This window comes from Trichosurus vulpecula, chromosome 3 (assembly GCF_011100635.1).
Source record: "Trichosurus vulpecula isolate mTriVul1 chromosome 3, mTriVul1.pri, whole genome shotgun sequence".
NCBI classification, from domain to species: Eukaryota; Metazoa; Chordata; class Mammalia; order Diprotodontia; family Phalangeridae; genus Trichosurus; species Trichosurus vulpecula.
This window is the reverse complement of record NC_050575.1, coordinates 280725783-280750758: the sequence shown is the minus strand read 5'-3', so window position 1 is coordinate 280750758 and position 24976 is coordinate 280725783. Positions and strand designations below refer to the sequence as shown.

The 24976-nt window shown below is 38.7% G+C and overlaps 1 pseudogene; it reads right to left on the bottom strand.

Moving 5' to 3' along the window:
• Window positions 1-24449, bottom strand: part of LOC118842485 — a 53952-nt pseudogene extending 29503 nt beyond the window's left edge.
• Window positions 24450-24976: the final 527 nt, after the last annotated feature.

Here is a 24976-nt window from a genome sequence, read left to right as displayed (position 1 = left end):
GACTAAAAGAAACTCTTCGTGACCCCTTTTGGGGTTTTCTTGGCAAAATACTGGAGTGGTTTGCCATTTACTTCTCCAGCTCATTTGACAAATGAGAAAACTGAAGTAAACAGGGTCACACAACTAGTAAGTATCTGAGGCCTGATTTGAACTCAGGAAGAGGAATCTCTTTGACTTGCTAATCCATTATTCTTGAGCTACAAAAATTTTTTTTTTTAAATGCAATTTATTTATTTAACATATTTGGTTTTCAGCATTGATTTTCACAACATTTTGAATTACAAATTTTCTCCCCATTTCTACCCTCCCCCCCACTCCAAGATGGCTTATATTCTGGTTGCCCTGTTCCCCAGTCAGCCCTCCCCTCTATCACCCCCCTCCCCTCTCATCCCCTTTTCCCTTTCTTTCTTGTAGGGCAAGATAAATTTCTACGCCCCATTGCCTGTGTATCTTATTTTTTAGTTGCATACAAAAACTTTTTTTGTTTTTGAACATCTGATTTTAAAACTTTGAGTTCCAAATTCTCTTCCCTCTTCCCTTCCCACCCACCCTCCCTAAGAAGTTGAGCAATTCAACCTAGGCCACACATGTATTATTATGTATAACCCTTCCACAATACTCATGTTCTGAAAGGCTAACTACATTTTGCTCCTTCCCAACCCATCCCACTTTATTGCTTTATTGAATTTTCTCCCTTGACCCTGTCCCCTTTCCAAAGTGTTTGTTTTGATTACCTCCACCCCCATCTGCCCTCCCCTCCATCATCCCCCCCCCCGCCTTTTATTTTTTTTTTTATCTTCCTCCCTCTTCTTTCCTGTGGGGTAAGATACCCAACTGAGTATATATGGTATTCCCCCTCAGGCCAAATCTGATGAGAGCAAGGTTCACTCATTCCCCCCTCACCTGCCCTCTCCCCTCCTCCCATAGAACTGCTTCCTCTTGCCACCTTTATGCGAGATAATCCACCCCATTCTCTCTCTCCCTATCTCCCTCTCTCAGTATGTTACTCTCTCATCCCTTAATTTCATTTTATTTCTTTTAGATATCTTCCCTTCATCTTCAACTCACCCTGTGTCTGCTCTCTCTCTTTTACATATATATATATATATATATATATATATATATATATATATATATATACACACATATATATATACACATAAACACATATGTATATATATACACATACATACATATACACATAGATATATACATACATACACATTCACTTATATATATACATAAACATATATACACACATATACACACACACACACACACACACACACATATATATATATATATATATATATATATATATATATACACACATATATATATATATATATATATGGATATTCCCTTCAACTACCCTAATACTGAGGTCTCATGAATCATACTCATCATCTTTCCATGTAGGAATGTAAACAAAACAGTTCAACTTTAGTAAGTCCCTTGCAATTTCCGTTTCTTGATTACCTTTTCATGCTTCTCTTGATTCTTGTGTTTGAAAGTCAAATTTTCTATTCAGTTCTGGTCTTTTCACTGAGAAAGCTTGAAAGACCTCTATTTTATTGAAACTCCATATTTTGCCTTGGAACATGATACTCAGTTTTGCTGGGTAGGTGATTCTAGGTTTTAATCCTAGCTCCATTGACCTCCGGAATATCGCATTCCAAGCCCTTCGATCTCTTAATGTAGAAGCTGCCAGATCTTGCGTTATTCTGATTGGGTTTCCACAATACTCAAATTGTTTCTTTCTGGCTGCTTGCAGTATTCTCTCCTTGATCTGGGAGCTCTGGAATTTGGCAACAATATTCCTAGGAGATTTCTTTTTGGGATCTATTTGAGGAGGCGATCGATGGATTCTTTCAATTTCTATTTTGCCCTGTGGCTCTAGAATATCAGGGCAGTTCTCCTTGATAATTTCTTGAAAGATGGTATCTAGGCTCTTTTTTTGATCATGGCTTTCAGGTAGTCCAATAATTTTTAAATTATCTCTCCTGGATCTATTTTCCAGGTCAGTGGTTTTTCCAAGGAGATATTTCACATTGTCTTCCATTTTTTCATTCCTCTGGTTCTGTTTGATAATATCCTGATTTCTCATAAAGTCACTAGCTTCCACTTGCTCCAATCTAATTTTTAAAGTAGTATTTTCTTCAGTGGTCTTTTGGACCTCCTTTTCCATTTGGCTAATTCTGCCTTTCAAGGCATTCTTCTCCTCATTGGCTTTTTGGAGCTCTTTTGCCATTTGAGTTAGTCTGTTTTTTAAGGTGTTGTTTTCTTCAGTGTATTTTTCAGTATTTTTTTGGGTCTCCTTTAGCAAGTCATTGACTTGTTTTTCATGGTTTTCTCGCATCCTTCTCATTTCTCTTCCCAATTTTTCCTCTACTTCTCTAACTTGCTTTTCAAATCCTTTTTGAGTTCTTCTATGGCCTGGGGCCAGTTCATGTTTTTCTTGGAGGCTTTGGTTGTAGGCTCTATGACTTTGTTGTCTTCTTCTGTCTGTATGTTTTGGTCTTCTTTGTCACCAAAGAAAGAATCCAAAGTCTGAGACTGAATCTGGGTGCGTTTTCGCTGCCTGGCCATATTCCCAACCAACTAACTTGACCCTTGAGTTTTTCAGTGGGGTATGACTGCTTGTAGACTAATGAGTTCTATGTTCTACGTTTGGTGGGGAGGTGCCAGCTCTGTCAGAGCCGCACTCCTCCTTCCCCAAGGACCCCCAGTCCAGACTGGGCTTAGATCTTCAGCAGGCTGTTGCACTCCTGCTCTGATCCGCCACTTAATTCCTCCCACCAGGTGGGCCTGGAGCCGGAAGTAACAACAGCTGTAGCTGCCCCACCTCCGCTGCCCCCGGGGCTGGAAGCCGAACCATGAACTCCTTCCACTCCCGCAGCCTTTCCCACTAACCTTCTCCGCAGTCTTTGGTGTTTGTGGGTCGAGGGGGTCTGGTAACTGCCGCAGCTCACATATTCAGGGCGCTAGGGCCCCCTCCGCCCGGCTTCTGTTCTGGATCATCCACGCCGCTGAGGCTGGGCTCTGCTCCACTCCGTTCCCAGCTCCCAGCTCCGTGTGGAATAGACCTCACCCAGAGACCATCCAGGCTGTCCTGGGCTGGAGCCCTGCTTCCCTCTGCTGTTCTGTGGGTTCTGCCGTTCTAGAATTGGTTCAGAGCCATTTTTTATAGGTTTTTGGAGGGACTCGGGTACGGAGCTCACTCTAGTCTGTGCTTACCAGCCGCCATCTTGGCTCCGCCCCTCAGGCTTTTTTCGAGCTACAAAAATTTACAATACAAATACTCTATCCACTGTGCTTTTCATTCTACCTTGCCCCATCATTTTATTATCAACCTGCTTCCAAGTGTGTATACTCTCCCTCCCTGAATTCTACCTCTTCCTTTGGGACATCAAATCAGTACTCCCATTGTCGCTGCATGGGCCTACCAATCAACTTGCCTATGGCTCCAGTCATCCACTCACCATTTCTGTGATTTTCCAAACCTAAACATCTCTCCTAAGCTACTACTCTCCTCTGTGTGCTTTTTCCTCCCATTAGAATGTAACCTCCTTCAGAGCAAGGGCTGTTTCTCTTGCATAAAATTCAGCATATAGTGGTGCTGAATAAATAATTTTCATTCATTTGAAGTATGCGAGATCAAACTCTAGCTCTGCCACTTACTATGTGACCTTAGATAAATCATTTAATCTTTCTAGGCTTCAGTTTGCCTACCCATAAAATGAGAGGACTGAACTGGATAACCTTTAAAATCACTTCTGGCTCTAAATCTATGATTCCATAATCCCATAGCTCCTAGTTCTTGACTATTTACTGAGAGTTGTTGTCTATGTCACTCTTTTCTCTGGACTTCATCATTCTTATTTTTGTCCGTCTCACTTCTGAACATAGCTTGCCAAGAGATCTTTGCTCGTTATGCTTTGACTCCAGTTTGACTGTTTGGTACTGACCTAGTCACTGCTCAGATCTCTGCTACTGGACTAATTTGGAACCACCTCAACTCCCTATTCTCAGCTCCGTGCCCACTACCTGGCCTACTTGCACCCAGTGACTATAAAATACTTTGATTATACTAGTACCAAGCCAACATTCCCCTTTGGGAAATGAGCATAAGAAAATGAATTGGCCATCATGACTTTACAACAAATGGATGGAATGGTGAGAAGTGGAATTAGACACTTTCCGTTAGAAATGTATTTACTAGAAATATTTAGGTTAAGAGTAGTCATCAGAGGAAGACTAGCTGTAGGAGGGAAGGTGATTCCTAAGGAGCTCCAGTACCCACTCTGAGGACTCCCTCCCATATGTAGTAAGTACAAGAACACTCCTGGTGTTAATTTATGGATCTCCTCCCTCCTTGCCTTGGCCAAGTGCAAAGGGGCTCCCTTCGCCAGAAATAACAAAATGGACGCATCTGGAAGCCATTCCTAGGGCTCTGTGGTGATTAGCGAAAATTCGGGGGGTGAGCTGCTTCTCTTGTCTGTTGTGGGGCCCAACTGGAATTCAAGGGGATTGGGGAGAGGGTGCATAAGGAGATTGCACTCTTGGGTTTCCTCTCCTTCTAATGTTATTTTTTTTCTTTCTTAAACAAAGTGGCCAAGAGTGCCAAATTTCATCCTCTGTCTGTTGCAGTATATACGATAGGTCACTAACACAAACTCATCCAAGTAATGCTGTTATCATTCCTTTAGGATATATGTGTGTGTGTATATATATATGTACACACACACACATATATATACACGTACATATATGTGTGTATACGTATCTATATGTATATGTACATATATTTGTGTGTATATGTATGTATGTATATGTGCATATGTGTCATTTGGATATGTTTATGTATGTATAGATACCAATCCTGATCACGTCTATATACATATTTTTGTAACCCAAAGATGTAATATATTTTTAATGACCTAATATTTGTATATTTGCTCTTTCATCATCAGGGACTTAATGATTCTTTTAAAAAATAGATTGCCTTTCATTCCCATGTTTTCCAACCTTGGCTTCATTTCTCCCATGATGACTAAATGTGGAGACAGAGCTGAGAGAGGAGAGGGGAAAGGAGAGAGGGAGTAATGGATTACATGGAAATGCAATCATATACTTGTTCCTAACCTATGACACATTCTACCTGCCTTTTCAACAAACTGACTCAGTGGCCCCTGTCCCTTCTCTCCAGGCTTCCTCAAATTTGATACTGTGGCCAACCTACCACATGGGGTCAATGTGAGAACGTGATGAGATAATAAAAATGAAAGCATTTTGAAAAGTTAAAATACTATATATGTGAGATCATTATAATGTGACCTTTTTAATAGCACTTTTGTCTTTATATGACCAGCACATAGCACGCCGCCTGGCACTTTGTAAGTCCTTGATAAATGATTATTGGTCGATTAGCTTACTCAAATAAACAACAATGTTGCTAAGAACCCGCCTTATTTGTATATTTTTGATTCTGTGATTGAAATGTTTCATCCTGCCCCATCCTCCACTAAGGCTGGAGTGCCTGATGCTCTTTTCAAGTGTTCAGGAACATTATGTTTTCATGATACTGTTACTTCTGTATTGCTGTCAAGATCTCTAACAGCTTGAGTTAGCAGTTCCATAAGTTCCAGTCAAGCAAGTTAGATATGCCATGTGCTCTGCACACTACTTTTTGAGGGAGTAAGAATCTCTTCACCACTCTGTGCACTGGTTTGTGCACGTATTTACAGTGGACCCATTAGTATCAATTTTGTCCCTTCTTAATCTTTCCTCTTATTTCTGGTTTTCTCCATCTGGACAGTAACTTGCTAATCCATTATGCTTGAACCACAAAAATTTACAGTACAGATACAAAAGAACAAAACTCTTGGCATGTGTATTCAGCAGATGATTTATAGAACTGAAATTCTAAAATCAGGATCATTATTGGACATGAGATAATTTTGTCTCAGAAAAAAAGTTTGTCCCCCAGAGGACAGAGCTAATAGTAATGGGTGGAAGATACAGAAATGGAAAGTTAGACTTGATTTGAAGAAAAGCATTCTAATAATTAGAGCTATCTCAAAGTAGGATAAGCTTCTTTGGAAGAAGATAGGTTTCCCTTCATTGGAGTTCTTCAAACAAAGGTTGGATGGCCATTGGACTAGACATCAGATAAGAAGGATTCTTCTTAAGTTATACATTGGACCATATAGGCTTTTAGGCCCCTATCAACTTCAAGATTCTATAATTCTGTTTGAAAAGGAGGGATGAACTAAATGAAGTGTCTTGAGATATATTTTAGCACTTAGATGTAACTAGCATTGTACTTAGTACTGTCGGTGAAAGAAATGGGTAAGACAAAAGAGGTATAAAACAAAATTGTTGGTAGATAGACAGGTAGGTAGATGCATACATACATACATACAATCCAGTTGAGAAGAAGAGAAAATAATGAAAGTACGATATGATACTTCAGTGCAGACTATAAGTGCATTCAGAGTTAGAAAGGGAAGAGATAAAGGTAAGGAGTTTTCAGAGAAAACTTCATGTACAACTTGATCATGACTTGAAGCATACATAAATTATCAAATCAGTTATTTTACTGCCTATGCCTATGAGCATGTATACTACATCATTATGCATACATAATAAATAGGAAATTGGAAACTACTTTCACCTTAAATAAAAATTGGGCAATACACACAAATACTCTCTTGTGTATTGCCCTGAAATAACTAACAAAATGGTGATTACTTAAAAGGCAACATAGCTATAAACATCCAATATAAAAAATTTAAATTTAAAAGTGCTCTAATAATTGAAAAAGCAAAAATTAAGTTTTCTTGGAGGTGTAAGTTGAAAATTGTGTTGATACTCATATGTCTTTTGCAAAATAAAATTTATCTTAATTCAAGATTACTGCCTTATAATATAGTTTAAGATCTCATTTACAGTTTTTCATTAGTTCCTTTGTTATTCTTGACTTTTCTTCCAAATGAATTTTGTTATTATTTTTTCTAATTAAGTAAAATATTTTTGGTAATTTAATTGGAATTGCATTGAATATATAAATTTGTTTAGGTAAAACTGTGATTTTCATTATAAGATTATGAAAAGCTTTTTGCTTCATATCTGTTTTAGAATTCTGTGGAATCAATAGATATCATTTTAATTTCAAAAACTTTTTAAAAATCTCTTCTTCTACATATAAAATTAAATAGCTAAAATTTTACATGGTTATAATTTTCTGTTTTTAAATTCCAAATAACTTTAATAATAGAGAATTAAAGAACTGCACTAAATTTCAGAGTTGGAATGGACCTCAGTGGTCTCCTAGTCCAATATGTTTGAGATACTTCTAATTCTTAGAAAGTATTTCTTTATATCTAGCCAAAATGTGACTCCTTGCAATGTCCACTCGTTGCTCCTACTTTGTTTTACCTTCTCTAGCCAAATAGATCAAGTCTAATGTCTTTCCTAAATGACAATTCTCCAGAAATGATGACAACTATCAAGTTCCCCCTAAGTCTTCTCTTCTCCAGGATGAATGTTCCTAATTCTTTCAACTAGCCTTCATACGTTATATATTCAAGATCCTTCGCCGTCCTGTTTGTCCTCCTCTGAAAGTTCTTGAATATATCAATGTCCTTCCTAAAATGTGGCAACCAGAAATGAGTACAATACTCCAGATGTGATCTGACAAGGGCAGAGTGCAGCAGCACAATCATCTCCTTGTTCCTGGATGCTATGCTTCTCTAAGCATAAGCCACCTATGATCACACTAGCTTTTTTGGCTATAATATGACACTGTTGACTTCTACTAGACTGTCAGTTCATTAAAACCCCTAGATCAGAGGTGATGAAACTTTTTTTGTATAACTTACCCCTTTAGCAGGCTGGTAAAACTTATGGACCTCTTAGAATAATAAAACAAAAATAGATAGAATTACAAATGAAATCAAAGGCTAGTGGAAATAAAGATGTAATTTTTCCCATATAAGTCCATGGATGCCCTAAAATCTATCCATAGACCCCTCCAAGGGTTTTGTGATCCTTAGATTAAAGATTCCAGATAGATAGAGAAAGAGAGAGAGAAACACATAAATATGTACTATGTATTTACATGTGTGTGGAGAGAGAAAGAAAGAGAGAGGGAGAGAGAGGGAAATGAACTGCTGTCTAGTCACACCTTGGTTTTAATTGTGAAGTAGATTTCTTTAACTCAAGTGTAAAACTTGGGCAGTTAGGTGGCACAGCAGATAGAGTGCCAGCCCTAGACTCAGGAAGACTCATCTTCCTGAGTTCAAATCTGGCCTCAGATACTTACGAGCTGTGAGACCTTGGACAAGTCACTTAATCTTATTTGTCTCAATTTCTTCATCTGTAACATGAGCTGGAAAAATATTTGCCAAGTATATTTGCCAGAAAACTCCAAAAGGGGTGGTGAAGAGTTGGATATGACCGAAACAACTGAACCACAAAATGTTTCTGGTGACAGATTTTTTTTGGGGGGGGGGGAGGAAGAGAGTGCTTTAGGTGGTGCAGTGGATAGGGTGCTGGGTCTGGAGTTGGGAAGACCTGAGTTTGAATCTGTCCTTAGACACTTACTAGCTGCATGACTATGGGCAAGTCACTTAACTCTGATTGCCTCAGTTTCCTCTTTTGTAAAATGAACTAGAGAAGGAAATAGCAAACCACTCCTTTATCTTTGCCAAGAAAACCCTAAATAGGGTCACAAATCAGATATGATTTAAATGACTAAATAACAACAGATTTTATATTTGTCCCTATATAATTTCATTTTATTCAGTCCTGACCATTGCCTAGCCTATCTCATATCTTTTTGGATCTTCTCAATGTCCTCCAGTGTGTTCTTTATCCTTCCCAACTTTGAACCATCTGAAAACTTGGTAAATATACCATCTATGGCTTTATCCAAATCACTGATTAAAAAAGTTGAAAGACAAAGGGCCAAGCACAGGCCTCTGGACTCCTGGACTGCAGACCACCTTCCAAGATGAGCTTAAATCATTTTGCCTACTCTTTGGTTCTAGCCATTCAATAAATGCTGACTCTATCTTATTGTCCTACTATCTAGCCCACACAAAAATAACAAGAGAGACTATATCATGTGTTTTTTTAAAAATCAAGACAAAGGAACACTGCCTACAATATAGGGAGTAAGGAGGAGACCATGTGGGACAGAGAAAAAAAATCTAGTAATGACAAGAGTAAAGCCCACTAACAGAGGCAGTCACATGGAAAATTAGTGCTTTGAATAGACTGCATCAGCTCAAATGTTAGTGAATTACCACTCACTCTAGTAAAGGATAGAAACTCAATGTGAATATTATTGATTTCATAGAGGCTCCAGACTAAAGGGACCTTTGAGGAAGGACCATCTTGAATATCACTCTTTTTTCTAGCAAGGCAGAGAATCTGAATCATTACAGAGAGAGATAGAGATCAAGATACAGAGAGACAGAGACAGAGACATAGAAAGAGAGAGCTGCTTTTTTTAGATGTTTCCAGAAAAATTATCACAGAATCTTAGAGTTGAAAGGACCCTCAGGGATCATCTAATCCAATCCATGACTGAAAATGAATTATTTCCTACATTATCTGAGACAAGTGTTCATCCAGCCTTTGCTTGCAGACCTCCCATGAGCCTCCCTAGACTACCCATTTGCAATGACAATTTAGATTTGAAGATGTTTCCCACCCATTAGAAGGCCATGTGACCTGCTTACATCACAGAAAGCCTAAGTCACATGTGGTGGGAGGAGCTTGCTGAGAGGAAAAGGAAAGTGTGTCACAGGAAATGCTGAGAGAGCAGGTAGAACTGAGGGGGAGAGTGGATGCAGATATATTAGCTGTGCTGTGAGTGTGTTTGTGGGAAGACCCCAGCAGGGGGGTGGAAGGCTAATGGGATGGCAAGGCTCCATGCTGTGATATCGTGTTTTAAGTTCCTTGCTGTTATAATAAAGTGGGCTTACTGGTTTTGGGAGTTAGTTGCTGCTTGGATGAGTTGGACTTATTGGATATGGAATTTGGTCCTCTGGTGTTTGAATAAATGTTTTACTTCTACCTTCTATATGGAGAGTCTTTCATATTTTTCTATACAGTACTACATAGGCATATTGACGATTATTGACAATGTCTATATTGTGATTATTGCCTTGCAAATACACTATTCTAATTTTGGGACAATCTGTTGGGGATTAAAAGGCTAACTTTTTCCCTTTGCAACTTCTACCCACTGCTGCTAGTGAAAAAACTGTCCTCTTTTAATACTTGAAGACAACATATCCCTCCTAAGTCTTCAGACTCCACAATTTCTCCAGGTCCAGACCAGTTTCCACAAGCAGCAAATGCCATTATCACAAAAATCTCTATAAAGCCAAATTGCTTCTGAGCTTGAGCTGGGAATCCACTGAAGGGCTTTAAATGTTAAAAAGTTAAGTTTATGTTTGAGCCTAGGGGAAATGTGGAACCACTGGAGTTCACTAAGCAGGGGAGTGACATACTCAATCTTCTGTTTTAGAAAAATGAGTTTGGCACCTGTATGGGGGATAGATGGATTAGAGAAGTGAAAGACTTGAGGCAGAGAGACCAATTAGAAATTTATTGCAGTATCCCAGGACAGGTGTTAAAGGTTTGAACTGGAGGTGGTGGTTATCTGAATGGAGAAGAGATGGAAATAGGATGCTATGACTAGAATTGCCAACTAATTGACTCTGGGAGTTCATGGAGAAGGAGGAGTTAATGATGAAGGATGGCTCCAAGGTTGTGAGCCCAGGTTACTGGAAGTATTTCCTTAATACTTCTGTTGACATTGTAGGCCTTGTGGAGATATTTGCTAACTTCTTTAAGTCTATTCAAGGTGAAATTATAGTCTTAATGGGAATATATGATGGTGTAACAACACAACTCAATAATGAGGCATAACTACTGATTGCTACATTGAGAAGCACATTTATTATTAATCATGATTTTAGAGACAACTGAACTTTCTCTGCTGAAAAAAGATAGTAAAACAAAATATCCTTGGAAAAGTATATAAAGAACAAACAAATATGAAAGATAGATACAGAAATCAAGGCCATATTCCCAGAGGCAAGATTGAAAAATAGGAAGCCTCACTTCTCTTGGTGTAACATGAATCAGAGGCCACCCCTGCCAGTAACCTCAAAGGGATTACCAAGCATGGAAAGGAAGAAAAGATACTATGTAAATGCCGATTGTTAGATATCATAATAACTTCCTAATCAATCTCCTTGTCTCCCTCTTTTCCCTTACCAATTCATCCTTCGGTACCACTTTGACATTCCTAAAGTGTGGTTTTGATCATATCATATCTTTGCTCAAGATGCTTCAGTGGTTCCTGATTGACTCTAAGATGAAATAATAATCTCCTTTGTTTGGCATTTAAAGCCCTTCCCAGTCTGGTTCCTGACTATGTCTCCAGATTTATTTCACATTATTTTCCCTTGTACTTTCTATGATCCAGTCAACATGGCTTGCTTACTGTTTGCTTCATCTCCTGCCTGGTTCTTTGCCCAGATTTTTCCCCAAGACTAGCTGGAACAGTCTTCTTCACTTCTAACCTCTTTGAATTCCAGACACCCTTCAAGTTTCATCTCATATGCCACTTCTTACATGAGGGCTTTCCTGATGGCCCCAGGCATTGGCTAGTGCTCTCCTCTCATCCCAAAATCACTTTGCATTTTCTTCTCATTCACTTATCTTTGTGTATGTTGTATCCGATCAGCAAAATGTAAACTTTTTGAGGATCGAAATCTTTTTTGGTTTTGTTTGACCTTTATATCTCCAGTGCCTGCAATGGTGCCTGGCATGTGCTTAATAATTAAAACCACTTGCTGAATATGTACAGGAGAAGCAGTGCATTTTACTGTTTTCATTCCAAATGTAAACAAAATATCCCATTCTTTGCATTGAAAAATGACATTTCTGACCCATCACCAATAGGACATAATGAGATGGATTGCACAGAACCATGCACACTCACTTATTCTCCCCTGTGAGCCTGGGCACATGTTGGTGAAATAGCTAGCTGTAATGAGGGGTGAATTTGTGGCTCTTGAGCAGTATTTTTTCCCTCTGGAGTAACCGTAGAATAGGAGCTTCAACCAGTGACTTTGGTCTTATATTCAAGTCTCTTTAATTAACCATCTTGACACTTTGGATATATCATGAATAAAAATCAACAGCTCTTAAAGGCAGTCTCCTTTGGATTTTCTTTCTCCCGATAGTCCAGAGAAAAGACTACTTAGTAGGTGAAAATGGGGTTAATGAGTTGTACATGGAGAAAGTATGTGCATTTTATTCCAATAGACATAGTCAACATTTTTGAGCATTTGTCAAATATCCTGGATAAATGTTACATTTTTAGAAATCAGGATCCAAGTCCACAGGCCACATATTAAGGCAAACAGCATGTTTTCAGGTAATTAGTGTTTATAATCAGTTTGTGAAGCTAAAGTGAGTCCAGATCCCAATGTGCCTAGAAACAAGTAGGAAAGCTTTTGTATGTGCTCATGCAAATGCCAAATTAACATCTGTATGCAATCTAGACTCCAGTCAGGTCCAAAGTATTGTTGTGGTCTTGGCCAATTCACTTCAAAGCCTATACATTTTAAACTTCACATCAGTAAGAAAACAATGTTTTCTGTTCCTTGTGAGTTCTGAGTTTGGAGGGGTTTTTGTTGTTGTTGTTCAAGGGGGGAAAAACCCTTCACATTAATAAGACTTATAAATCACAGCTGTTTCCATGTGGCTGCCCCTCATAATAGCATTTTGTATTTTAGTAAGCTTGGAGATCTTCATGCTTACCCCATTCTTCCAAAATCTAAAGCATCCTGGATACTTTCAAATAAAGCAGCATTTTTACAATGGAAAGGAAGCATATGGGTAGTTAGAGCAAAGAAGATTCTAAGCTTGGTGTCAGAAAGACCCGAGTTCAAAGCTCGCTTCTGACACTTACTGGCTATGTGAACCTGGGCAAGGTGCTTGAAATTGCCTAGAACTAATATTCTGCATCACAGAATACGTTCTATGTGCTGCACAGGTGAAGGGACTTCCCAAACCTAGAGTTCACTATGCAATCACAGATCTTCTGAGTATTCAGTGTTAGAAAAAGAGGAAGACTGATTACAGCATTTCTCCTTTAAGCCATTTGTCCGTGGGAACATTTGTTTGAAACTGACAAAAGACCTGGGTGGTTTAAAACACTACCCTACATGATACATGAATGACTAATTTCATAACAGATCAATCTGTAAACACATCAATTTGATTGAATTCTGTAAAAATAAAAGTTTTAGAAAAGGGTTGGTTTCCATTTAAAAAAAAGATTGTTTATAGAGTTTGTTTCCATGATGCTGCATTTCCAACTTACCCTGAATTCTTCATGTTTCAGCTATTTAATGCTATGTAGACATTGCCTAGATAGGGTCATGGGATCAATTATTGATCTAGAGCTGGAAAAGACCTTCGAGGTCATCTAATCACAAGTAATTCTGAAAGTTCCTGCTTAAGCACCAGGGAGTTCAATCTTCTGACCTCATTTTTCAGGTAATTCAAAGGGCGATGGAAAGATGCACAGTGAGTATAAATAGGCTGAAGCATATTAACAATGATGATTTTCAGGGATCCTATCAAGTGGTGCCTAAGACACCATCTCTGACATGTCTAACTGAAAAAAGTCATGAGTCTGTCACACGGAAAGAAGGATGGATAACAGAGAGGTAGCCTGAGTGTGGCTTTGGCCTCCAGAACATCCTTTGTGAAGGAGTTATGGAATGACATGGGCAAGAATCAAACAGGATGAGAAAGCCTGGATAATATGGGATCTGTCCTGGTACAGAGCCTATCCACTTCAACAAGAGCAGAGACTCATTAGAGTTTAGAATATGGAGCAATCTCTCTCTTAAAAAAACAATAAAAGACTATTTCATAAGTCAAGGGACCCAGAGAGGAAAAGTAACTCATCCTAACTCCCACACCTAGGTAGGGGCAGAAGTAAGACTAAAACTTAAGTCTCTAGTTCCCAGACCAGGGTTCCCTACTGTCTTATGTTTCTTTCTCCTTTGGGCAGAACTACAAATATGTCATAGTTCTGTGTCTTATTCTTCAACTTCTATGTGCTAAAGTCACTTTTTAAAAAAATAATAAATAATAAAACTGTACTATGGAATTTGGGTAAGAGGAAGCTGCCTCCCAGCCCTCAACTCCCATCTCTCATCCTCAACTTAATTTCTGCATAAAGACAAATTAACGTAGTAGTAGAATGGACTTTAATTCAAAAATACTTGAATTCAAATCCCTCTTCTGACACGTAGTAGCTGCATGATCTTGAGTAAGTCAGGTAACCTCTCCTAGTCTAATTCTCTTCAACCGTATAATGAAGATAAAGATAGATAGATAGACAGACAGATATAGATATATATGTAAGTATATATGTGCACATATACACGTATATCACAGAGTTACTATAAGAAACAAATGAAAAAGTTCTTTGCAAACCTTAAAGTGCTATGTAAATGTCAGGGATGAATATTGTCTAAATTACTCTGAGCAGCCAATGAAGGTTCTAGAAAAAAACAAAATTACTTTTCTCTCTGTTTCTTTACATATTTTTATGCTCTCAGCACTTTCCAAGTATAGTGCAGAACTAGTGTTCTTTTATTCTGGTAATCCTAATTTTAGATATCCATAGTCGAATTCTTCTCTAACCTATTCTTCTGAAATATATCACAGCTCCTCCCCAATAAGATCATTGGTTACAAGAATGCTTTATTTTTTTTCAAAAAAAATATGTCTGTTGGAAAGTTTTTGTCTAGTCATCTAACCAAGCCCCTCATTTTATAGATGAAGAAACTTAGACCAGAGAGATTGTGACTTCTCCCACATCACAAAAATAATAAGCGGCAGGATCAGGTTTTGAACACAGACCCTACGTGTGATGGGAATAATATATACTAGGGTCCCTGTCACATAGGTTTAGCAGGCTTTTCCTAAGGTCATATTCTGCTCAGACTAGGCTAATTTTTCTTTAGAAAGTATTGAAATCATTCTTAAAGCTCAATTGGCCCAGGAGACTAAGTTTCAAATAATTGATGCAGCTTCTTGGTGATCAATGAACAGACACTGGCACACTATAGAAGAGTAAGGATTTCTGTCCTCACATGCTCCTGACCATCATGACACCATGGCAAATATGGAGGCAAAGAAGGTGTCAGAAACTTAATGCTATATCCTAGCTGAATATCCTTTCTATGTGGTGGATAAGCAAATTTTCTTTCTGTTAACTGTTAGGAGGTATCTAAGTGTCTAATTGTGTTCTAATACTGAACTTGAAATACCCAGCCCAGGCTGAGGCAGACCTGGCCTACAGCACAATGACTCCAAAGCAAACACACTTTCCTAAGGTCCTCCACTGAATCATTCACAGAGAAGCTTCACGTGTAGTTATTTGGTTTTGAAGTAGGATATTGACCTATCGACAAATTCATTCATTGATGTTAATTTTGCTAGCAAACTAAATGTTATATTTCTTAAGAGAAATACTTACAAATAAAACATTGAGCCTGAGAGGTCATCTGGTCCAAACTCCTGCCCCCTCCCAAATAGAGAGATGCCATCTCCAGAGGTGTCAAACTCACTTCTATGGAGTACAAGAAGCCATCGAACTCTTGACTGTAGCCTAAACCAGATTAAAACATATTTGGGAAATGTTTAACAAAATAAATAAAAACACAATACTACATAGATAATGTCAATTCATGCTATTATAAGTCAATTTGCTACCTACAGGGATTCATTTTTACTTCAGTTTGGCACCGCTCTCTATAATGTCCCTGATAGAAAGTCATTTAGTCTCTGTTTCATTTCTTCTAGCATTTTAAATATTTCCATGAATCTATTATCTCATCAATGTGGGTCCTCAAAGTCACAATGATAGTAACAACCATAGTGCTAACATTTATATGGTGCTTTAAGAGTTGCAAAATTTTTTACGAATATTATTTTTTTTCCTTCGCAACAATTCTAGAAGGTATGTGATATTATAAGACCTATTTTTAATTGTGTAAACTGAGGCTGAGAGAGGTTAAGTAATATCCCTAGGGTCATATAGATATTAAGTAGTAGAGTTGGAACTTCAATTCAGGTTTTCCTGACTCCAGCTCCAACATTCTTTCCACTGTGCCACTTAGCTGCCTCTGGTACAATTTGCAAATCAACCATAACTTGACCATCAACCAGCTCTTGTCCATGTCCTTCCATAAATCATCAATAGTTGTCCACTCGGGGCGGAGCCAAGATGGCGGCTGGTAAGCACGGACTAGAGTGAGCTCCGTACCCGAGTCCCTCCAAAAACCTATAAAAAATGGCTCTGAACCAATTCTAGAACGGCAGAACCCACAGAACAGCAGAGGGAAGCAGGGCTCCAGCCCAGGACAGCCTGGATGGTCTCTGGGTGAAGTCTATTCCACACGGAGCTGGGAGCTGGGAACGGAGTGGAGCAGAGCCCAGCCTGAGCGGCGTGGACGATCCAGACCAGAAGCCGGGCGGAGGGGGCCCTAGCGCCCTGAATATGTGAGCTGCGGCAGTTACCAGACCCCTCGACCCACAAACACCAAAGACAGCGGAGAAGGTTAGTGGGAAAAGCTGCGGGAGTGGAAGGAGTTCACGGTTCGGCTTCCAGCCCCGGGGGCAGCGGAGGTGGGGCAGCTACAGCTGTTGTTACTTCCGGCTCCAGGCCCACCTGGTGGGAGGAATTAAGTGGCGGATCAGAGCAGGAGTGCAACAGCCTGCTGAAGATCTAAGCCCAGTCTGGATTGGGGGTCCTTGGGGAAGGAGGAGTGCGGCTCTGACAGAGCTGGCACCTCCCCTCCAAACATAGAACATAGAACTCATTAGTCTACAAGCAGTAATACCCCACTGAAAAACTCAAGGGTCAAGTTAGTTGGTTGGGAATATGGCCAGGCAGCGAAAACGCGCCCAGATTCAGTCTCAGACTTTGGATTCTTTCTTTGGTGACAAAGAAGACCAAAACATACAGCCTAAAGAAGACAACAAAGTCATAGAGCCTACAACCAAAGCCTCCAAGAAAAACATGAACTGGCCCCAGGCCATAGAAGAACTCAAAAAGGATTTGGAAAAGCAAGTTAGAGAAGTAGAGGAAAAATTGGGAAGAGAAATGAGAAGGATGCGAGAAAACCATGAAAAACAAGTCAATGACTTGCTAAAGGAGACCCAAAAAAATACTGAAAAATACACTGAAGAAAACAACACCTTAAAAAACAGACTAACTCAAATGGCAAAAGAGCTCCAAAAAGCCAATGAGGAGAAGAATGCCTTGAAAGGCAGAATTAGCCAAATGGAAAAGGAGGTCCAAAAGACCACTGAAGAAAATACTACTTTAAAAATTAGATTGGAGCAAGTGGAAGCTAGTGACTTTATGAGAAATCAGGATATTATCAAACAGAACCAGAGGAATGAAAAAATGGAAGACAATGTGAAATATCTCCTTGGAAAAACCACTGACCTGGAAAATAGATCCAGGAGAGATAATTTAAAAATTATTGGACTACCTGAAAGCCATGATCAAAAAAAGAGCCTAGATACCATCTTTCAAGAAATTATCAAGGAGAACTGCCCTGATATTCTAGAGCCACAGGGCAAAATAGAAATTGAAAGAATCCATCGATCGCCTCCTCAAATAGATCCCAAAAAGAAATCTCCTAGGAATATTGTTGCCAAATTCCAGAGCTCCCAGATCAAGGAGAAAATACTGCAAGCAGCCAGAAAGAAACAATTTGAGTATTGTGGAAACCCAATCAGAATAACCCAAGATCTGGCAGCTTCTACATTAAGAGATCGAAGGGCTTGGAATGCGATATTCCGGAGGTCAATGGAGCTAGGATTAAAACCTAGAATCACCTACCCAGCAAAACTGAGTATCATGTTCCAAGGCAAAATATGGAGTTTCAATAAAATAGAGGACTTTCAAGCTTTCTCAATGAAAAGACCAGAACTGAATAGAAAATTTGACTTTCAAACACAAGAATCAAGAGAAGCATGAAAAGGTAATCAAGAAACGGAAATTGCAAGGGACTTACTAAAGTTGAACTGTTTTGTTTACATTCCTACATGGAAAGATGATGAGTATGATTCATGAGACCTCAGTATTAGGGTAGTTGAAGGGAATATGCATATATATATATATATACATATATATATATGTGCATATATATATGTTTATGTATGTATATAAGTGAATGTGTATGTATGTATATATCTATGTGTATGTGTATATGTATATATGTGTTTATGTATATATATATATGTATGTATATATATATATATGTAAAAGAGAGAGAGCAGACACAGGGTGAGTTGAAGATGAAGGGAAGATATCTAAAAGAAATAAAATGAAATTAAGGGATGAGAGAGTAACATACTGAGAGAGGGAGATAGGGAGAGATAGAATGGGGTGGATTATCTCGCATAAAGGTGGCAAGAGGAAGCAGTTCTATGGGAGGAAGGGAGAGGGCAGGTGAGGGGGGAATGAGTGAACCTTGCTCTCATCAGATTTGGCCTGAGGGGGAATACCATACATACTCAGTTGGGTATCTTACCCCACAGGAAAGAAGAGGGAGGAAGATAAAAAAAAAAATAAAAGGCGGGGGGGATGATGGAGGGGAGGGCAGATGGGGGTGGAGGTAATCAAAACAAACACTTTGGAAAGGGGACAGGGTCAAGGGAGAAAATTCAATAAAGCAATAAAGCAGGATGGGTTGGGAAGGAGCAAAATGTAGTTAGCCTTTCAGAACATGAGTATTGTGGAAGGTTTATACATAATAATACATGTGTGGCCTAGGTTGAATTGCTCAACTTCTTAGGGAGGGTGGGTGGGAAGGGAAGAGGGAAGAGAATTTGGAACTCAAAGTTTTAAAATCAGATGTTCAAAAACAAAAATTTTTTGTATGCAACTAAAAAATAAGATACACAGGCAATGGGGGGTAGAAATTTATCTTGCCCTACAAGAAAGGAAGGGAAAAGGGGATGAGAGGGGAGGGGGGGTGATAGAGGGGAGGGCTGACTGGGGAACAGGGCAACCAGAATATAAGCCATCTTGGAGTGGGGGGGAGGGTAGAAATGGGGAGAAAATTTGTAATTCAAAATGTTGTGAAAATCAATGCTGAAAACCAAATATGTTAAATAAATAAATTGCATTTAAAAAAAAAATAGTTGTCCACTCAGCATGCTAAGAGTCTTCTTCTTCTTGACACTATGACACTTCTCTTCACACTATGGTCCTATTTTTGCTTTCTTTAGGGTTATCTCTTTTCCCTCATGTAGCACATCAGGGATTATGTCCAAATATGGTTACTCCAATGTTAACAATGGGTAAATTCGTTTGTTGTATAAATTTTAACAAGACTTTTGCATTTTTTCTTTTATTGATAAGATTTTATTGCTAAGATAATCTAGCTTATTTGAACATCATGTCAAGTTTCTGATAGACACACTTCCAGAAATTACTTTGTTTTTTATCAGGCAATGCTGATCTCCAGAAAATGTTGCAATTATTACATTCAAAACCAGTGCTTTCTTTGGCTACCATATCTCTCTAGTTGGCAAGGATAGTTACTGTTTTCTGCATGAAGTTGTTCCTTTAGGGGTCTTCATTGTGCCAGTTAATCTATATCAGTTAAACTTCTTTGGGATATGGTCAGAGTCTATGCCAATATCTGTTCCTTTATCTATTTCCTATTTTGTGGCATCAGTAGCTTATTTGAAAAGATCGATTTGACTCACATGCCACATCTTCCCTTTTAAAATTCTTTCTTATAGTTTCATGCTGATTTTTATCTACCAAGTCAATGATATGATGTTATATAGTTGATTCAGAAATTAATCCCACATCAGTAACCAGTGGTTTCCTGTATGCTAAAATATAGTCATTATTTAATCATTGTGATTTTACCTGTCACTTGTCATGACAAGCCCTTTCTGATTCTCTTCTCTAAAAAAAAGATCCATGATAAATCCATGAGAGGTTTCTCTGTAGTCTACAAGACCCATTTTTGATTCTGAGTTTGCCATTCTGTGCTATTCACACCTTTGAATAGAAGTGACTGAGTGTTAAAGCATTATGTTGACTGAATGTGGAGCACCCTATCAAGTTCTTTTTTCTCAATTTCATGTAAAAACAATTACCATTCATTTTTTAAAAAAATTTTGAGTTCCAAATTGTCTCCCTCCTTCCCTATACCCCTCCTTTAGAAGGTAAACAATTTGATATAGATTATAAATGTGTAGTCATTCAAAATGCATTTCCATGTAACCATATTGCAAAAGACAACAGACAAAAAACAAGAAAAATAAAGAAATTTTAAAAGTATGCTTCAACCTGAGGGAAATAAAGAAGTGGGATATAGCCATTTCTTATCATCTAGTTAGGTAAATAAAACTAATGCATATAATATTATTTCAGAACAATTTTATGCCAACTAAAAGTGAAATAGATGCTCTAGGCAGACAAAAATCATTGTGAATTAGACCACTGGAAGAGACTTCTGGGAAGAGGAATTTTTGGTGAAGCATCAAGTAGTATTTGAATAGGAAGAAGGAAAGAAGAAAATCACAGATCATAGGGTTACAAGTAGGAATAGATGAATTAAGGGACTGAGGCAAGAGTGATCATCTATGGACATCTACAGGACAGACAGATTTGCCTGAGTTTATGTTGGACAGTTGGGGTGAATTGGTAGGATGGGATCAGATTATGGAGGACCTTGGAAGTTTAAAAGAAAAATTAGTAGCATTTTAGAAGAAAACTGTGTGCTTAGAAATTCTCTAGGTTCAGAGGACCTACTTGAGCCAGCTTGAACCCAGCCCTGGTGAGCCAACTGTTAAATTTGACATGTGAGCATTTATACCTTGGCAACTAGCAAACACTGTAAATCAGGGCTAGACTGATTGTTTTGTTGTCTGGACTTTAAAAGTGATGGAGAAAATGTTAACAGTGAATGTTAAACTTAAAAGTGTGTAATGTGTATTTTTTGGGGGAAGAGCCAATTGTTAAACATCCACATACCCCTGTATTGGTTCATTGACTCATCCTAGTAATAATATCACATAAGGTCTAGGACTGTATAAGATGAGAAGGAAGTTATATGCCCTATTTCTTTCTTTCCCTTTCTTAAGTCTTCAAGTGAGAGAATACTATATGGAGTCACTTGTCATTGCCAGGTACTTGTCTTAAAATACTTATAATCGCTGTAAGCTGAATCCTTCCTCTCTGATGCTCTGCTTCTATCACTTCTACAGCCTGGACTAGCCAGGAAGTTGACCCATGTTGGTAAGCAAAATGGGCTCTTAGCACGTAGTTCAACAAGTGCCCTTGAAGAGTTTGGCTTTTGTTTCCTTTGAGTAATTCAGTGTATTTCATTGAGTCTTACTAAGTGCTAAGCCCCAGGCTCTAACCCCTATTAGGTATTAACCTAACCTATGTGGATGTGAACCTCCCAGGGTCCTAAGGGGAGGGGCTAACTCAAGAGCCAATCATAGCAGCCTAAGTTCTGGTCATTCAGATGACGTTCGATGACGTCTGAAACCCGATAAGAAGAGAAGACAGAGCCATTTGCGCAGGGCGCTCACTCTTGGTGGCATTTGGAGACTCCCCGGCAGCTGTAGCTAAGAAGCCCTCCAGCGTGTAAACCCAGATGTTGGGACTTTGTTAAACTCTGGTAACTATGTATTGGGATTTGAATCAGACAAGGTCTGTCTGTTGATGTTTGTACTTTGTTTGTATTTTTCTCTGAAGTTCAGTATGCTGGTCTTTTTCCCTGAACTAAGTGAATGATATTTGTATGCTGAATTAAAGCAAGCTTGTCAAACCCTTAACATTGCTTTCCTTAGTTAAGCAGATCAAAAGAACCTGTGCTTTTGCAGCATGCTGGTAGCATTCTTGTTGTTGGGCTTATGTTGATCTTTCACCCCCACAACAGCTGCTAGCTGGATTGTTGAAACAACCCCAGGGACAAAGGCAGAGGAGCAAAAATAGCAGCCAGCTAGCATTTATATAGGGCTTACTATGTGCCAGACATTAAGTGCTTTCCAAATGTTATCTCATTTGATCCTCCAAACAACCCTGGAAAGTAAGTGCTATTATCAAACTCATTTTATAGGTGAGGGAACTGAAGCAAACAGAGGTTAAGTGACCTGCCCAAGGAAACAGCTAATAGTTAACATTTATCCAGTGCTTACTATGTGCCAGGCATTGTACTAAGCACTTTACAGTTATTATTTCATTTGATTTTCACAACAATCCTGGGAGACAGAGGCTATTATTATTCCCATTTTACAGATGAGGGAACTGAGGCAAAACAGAAAAGAAGTGACTTGCCCAAGGTCACACAGCTGGTGCCTTGGGTGGGATTAAAACTCAGATCTTCTAATCTCCGGGCCTAGGGCTCTATCCACTGTGCTACCTACCTGCCTCAGCAATGATTGAGCAGTACAAAATAGGAATTATAATTTAGCGTAACTAACTTGAAGACAGGATTTAATCCACACCAAGGAAGCAGGAGTGTGGCAAGCATCCAGAAATGGACTTGTAGTGTCAACAAACTTGCTAAGTTAGTCCGATAACTGTGAGATTTGTAAGAGTAGAAGGGCAGTTTTTAAAGGAAGAGCAGATTTTTGTCTAGAGATTTTTACCTGATTGCTGGGAGTCATGTTCATTTCAAGTCTGTCCCATCCAGGCTAGACTCACAATGCTCAACAATCAGCAATGCTCGCTATTACCTCTTATTGTTGTTGAGTCATTTCAGTCACGCGCAACTCTTCATGACTCCATTTGGGGTTATCTTGGCAAAGACACTGGAGTGGTTTGCCATTTCCTTCTCCAGCTCATTTTATAGATGAGGAAATTGAGGCAAGCAGGGTTAAGTGACTTGCCCAAGGTCATGCAGCTAGGAAGTATCTGAGACCAGATTGGAATTTGGGAAGACAAATCTTCCTGACTCTAAGGCTGGCACTCTATGCACTGTACCGCCTAGCTGTCCCACTATTACTAGATAAGACAAATATATTAGGAGTTCTTAACCTGGGGTTCATAAACTTTTTAAAAAAATTTTGATAACTATTTCAGTATGATGATTTCCCTTTTAATCTTATGAATTATATTTTATACATTTAAAAATATTGTTCTGAAGAGTCCATAGGTTCTAGCAAACTGACATTTTAGATCAGGTTTAAAACTGCTGGTACAGTATGTCTTAGTACAGGTTACATATGTATGTACATACATATGTATGTATATATGTGTGTATATTGAGAGACAGAGAGAAATTTCAAGACATTTTAACCAATTCCTATGAGTTGATGCTGCTGAGCTTCAGAAATAGTAGTGTCCCCCCAGATCACTGGCCCAGCTCCCAGCTTGTCTCTTCAAGCCATCTTCTAAGGAAGCATCTCTTGCAGAGAAGGGGCACAGCATCCCTGTCACCAACCATACCAACAATGGACCAACTGCTACTAATGAAGCCAAGAGACCATAATAGCAACACCCACCCAGATGACTAGCCCTTCTTTTAGTCTGGTCCCTGCAACCATCATTCAGGCAAACAATACTTATACAGGTAGAAGCCTCTTCATCTCTGACTCTTCTCTCTCCTTTCTTCCTTCAGGATTGAGTTCAAATGTTACTTTCTTCAGAAGGTTTTTCCTTGTTCTCCCTCCCCCATGAATTCCTGAGATTAACTTCCATTTACTGCAAAAAAGAAACATATATTTGTATATATACACACATATATACATATATATGCATACATATATACAGATGTATATATACCACACATATGTATATGTATCTTGTATGATATAACATATAAAGCATTTTTGAAAACTTCAAAGCACTATATAAATGTTAGTTTATATACACACACATACATATAAAACTATTTGCATGTTGTCTCCCTCTCTTAAAATATGTTATCTTCCAGAGTAGAGACTTTGGCCTCCTTATTTGTATCTCCCAGGTGCTTTGCAGGGATGGAATACTGGGCTTGATGTTAGGAAAACTTGAAATACAGACATTTTCTAGCTATGTGACCTTGGTCACTTAACTTCTATTTGTCTCCGTTTTCTTCATCTATAAAATGGAGATAATGATAGAATCTACCCCCTAGGGCTATTGGGAGGATCAAATGAGGTATTTGTTAAAAGTGTTTACACAGTGTGTATCACATAATATGTGCAATGTTAGCTAGTAGTAGTAGTAGCAGCAGCAGCAGCAGCAGCAGGAGGAGGAGGAGGAGGAGGAGGAGTAAGTGCCTAGTAAATGACTGGTTGACTAACTGGCCTAGCAATTGCTTTTACGGTTGCCGTGCAGCCCTTACCTCCTCAGCAGCCATAGCTACAGAAGTCAAGGAAAGGAAAGTCCTCGCCACTAAATTCTTTGTCCTCGTTATATGGTTCAGTATTAGAAATGGATAAAATTCTATCCAAGAAAATGATATTAAGAAAAGGCATTGCCATCTAGTTTGATACTGCCACCTAAGGGCCTTTCCACGTGACTTAGAGCTGAAACTTCTTACATGGGCTGTCTTTTCCTGTTAGAATGTGAGCTCCTTGAGAGCAGGGACTGTTTTGACTTTTATTTTCATGTACAAAGTTTAGTGCATCACCTTATAAATAGTGAGTATTTATTATTTTTTTCTTTCATTCATTCCTTCTCTGAGGTTATTGGGATTTGGGGGAGTGGCAGAGTGGGGTGAGCACAGAGAAAGATGTTATCCAAGTTTTTCATTGAAAATGCACCCAGTGATAGAACTAGCTGTAAAGTAAGTATCAAAGGGAAAAAACTCCTGTTCCTGATGTATTAACAAGTCAATTCTATCAAACCTTTAAAGAAAAATTAATATTAACACTGCACATATAA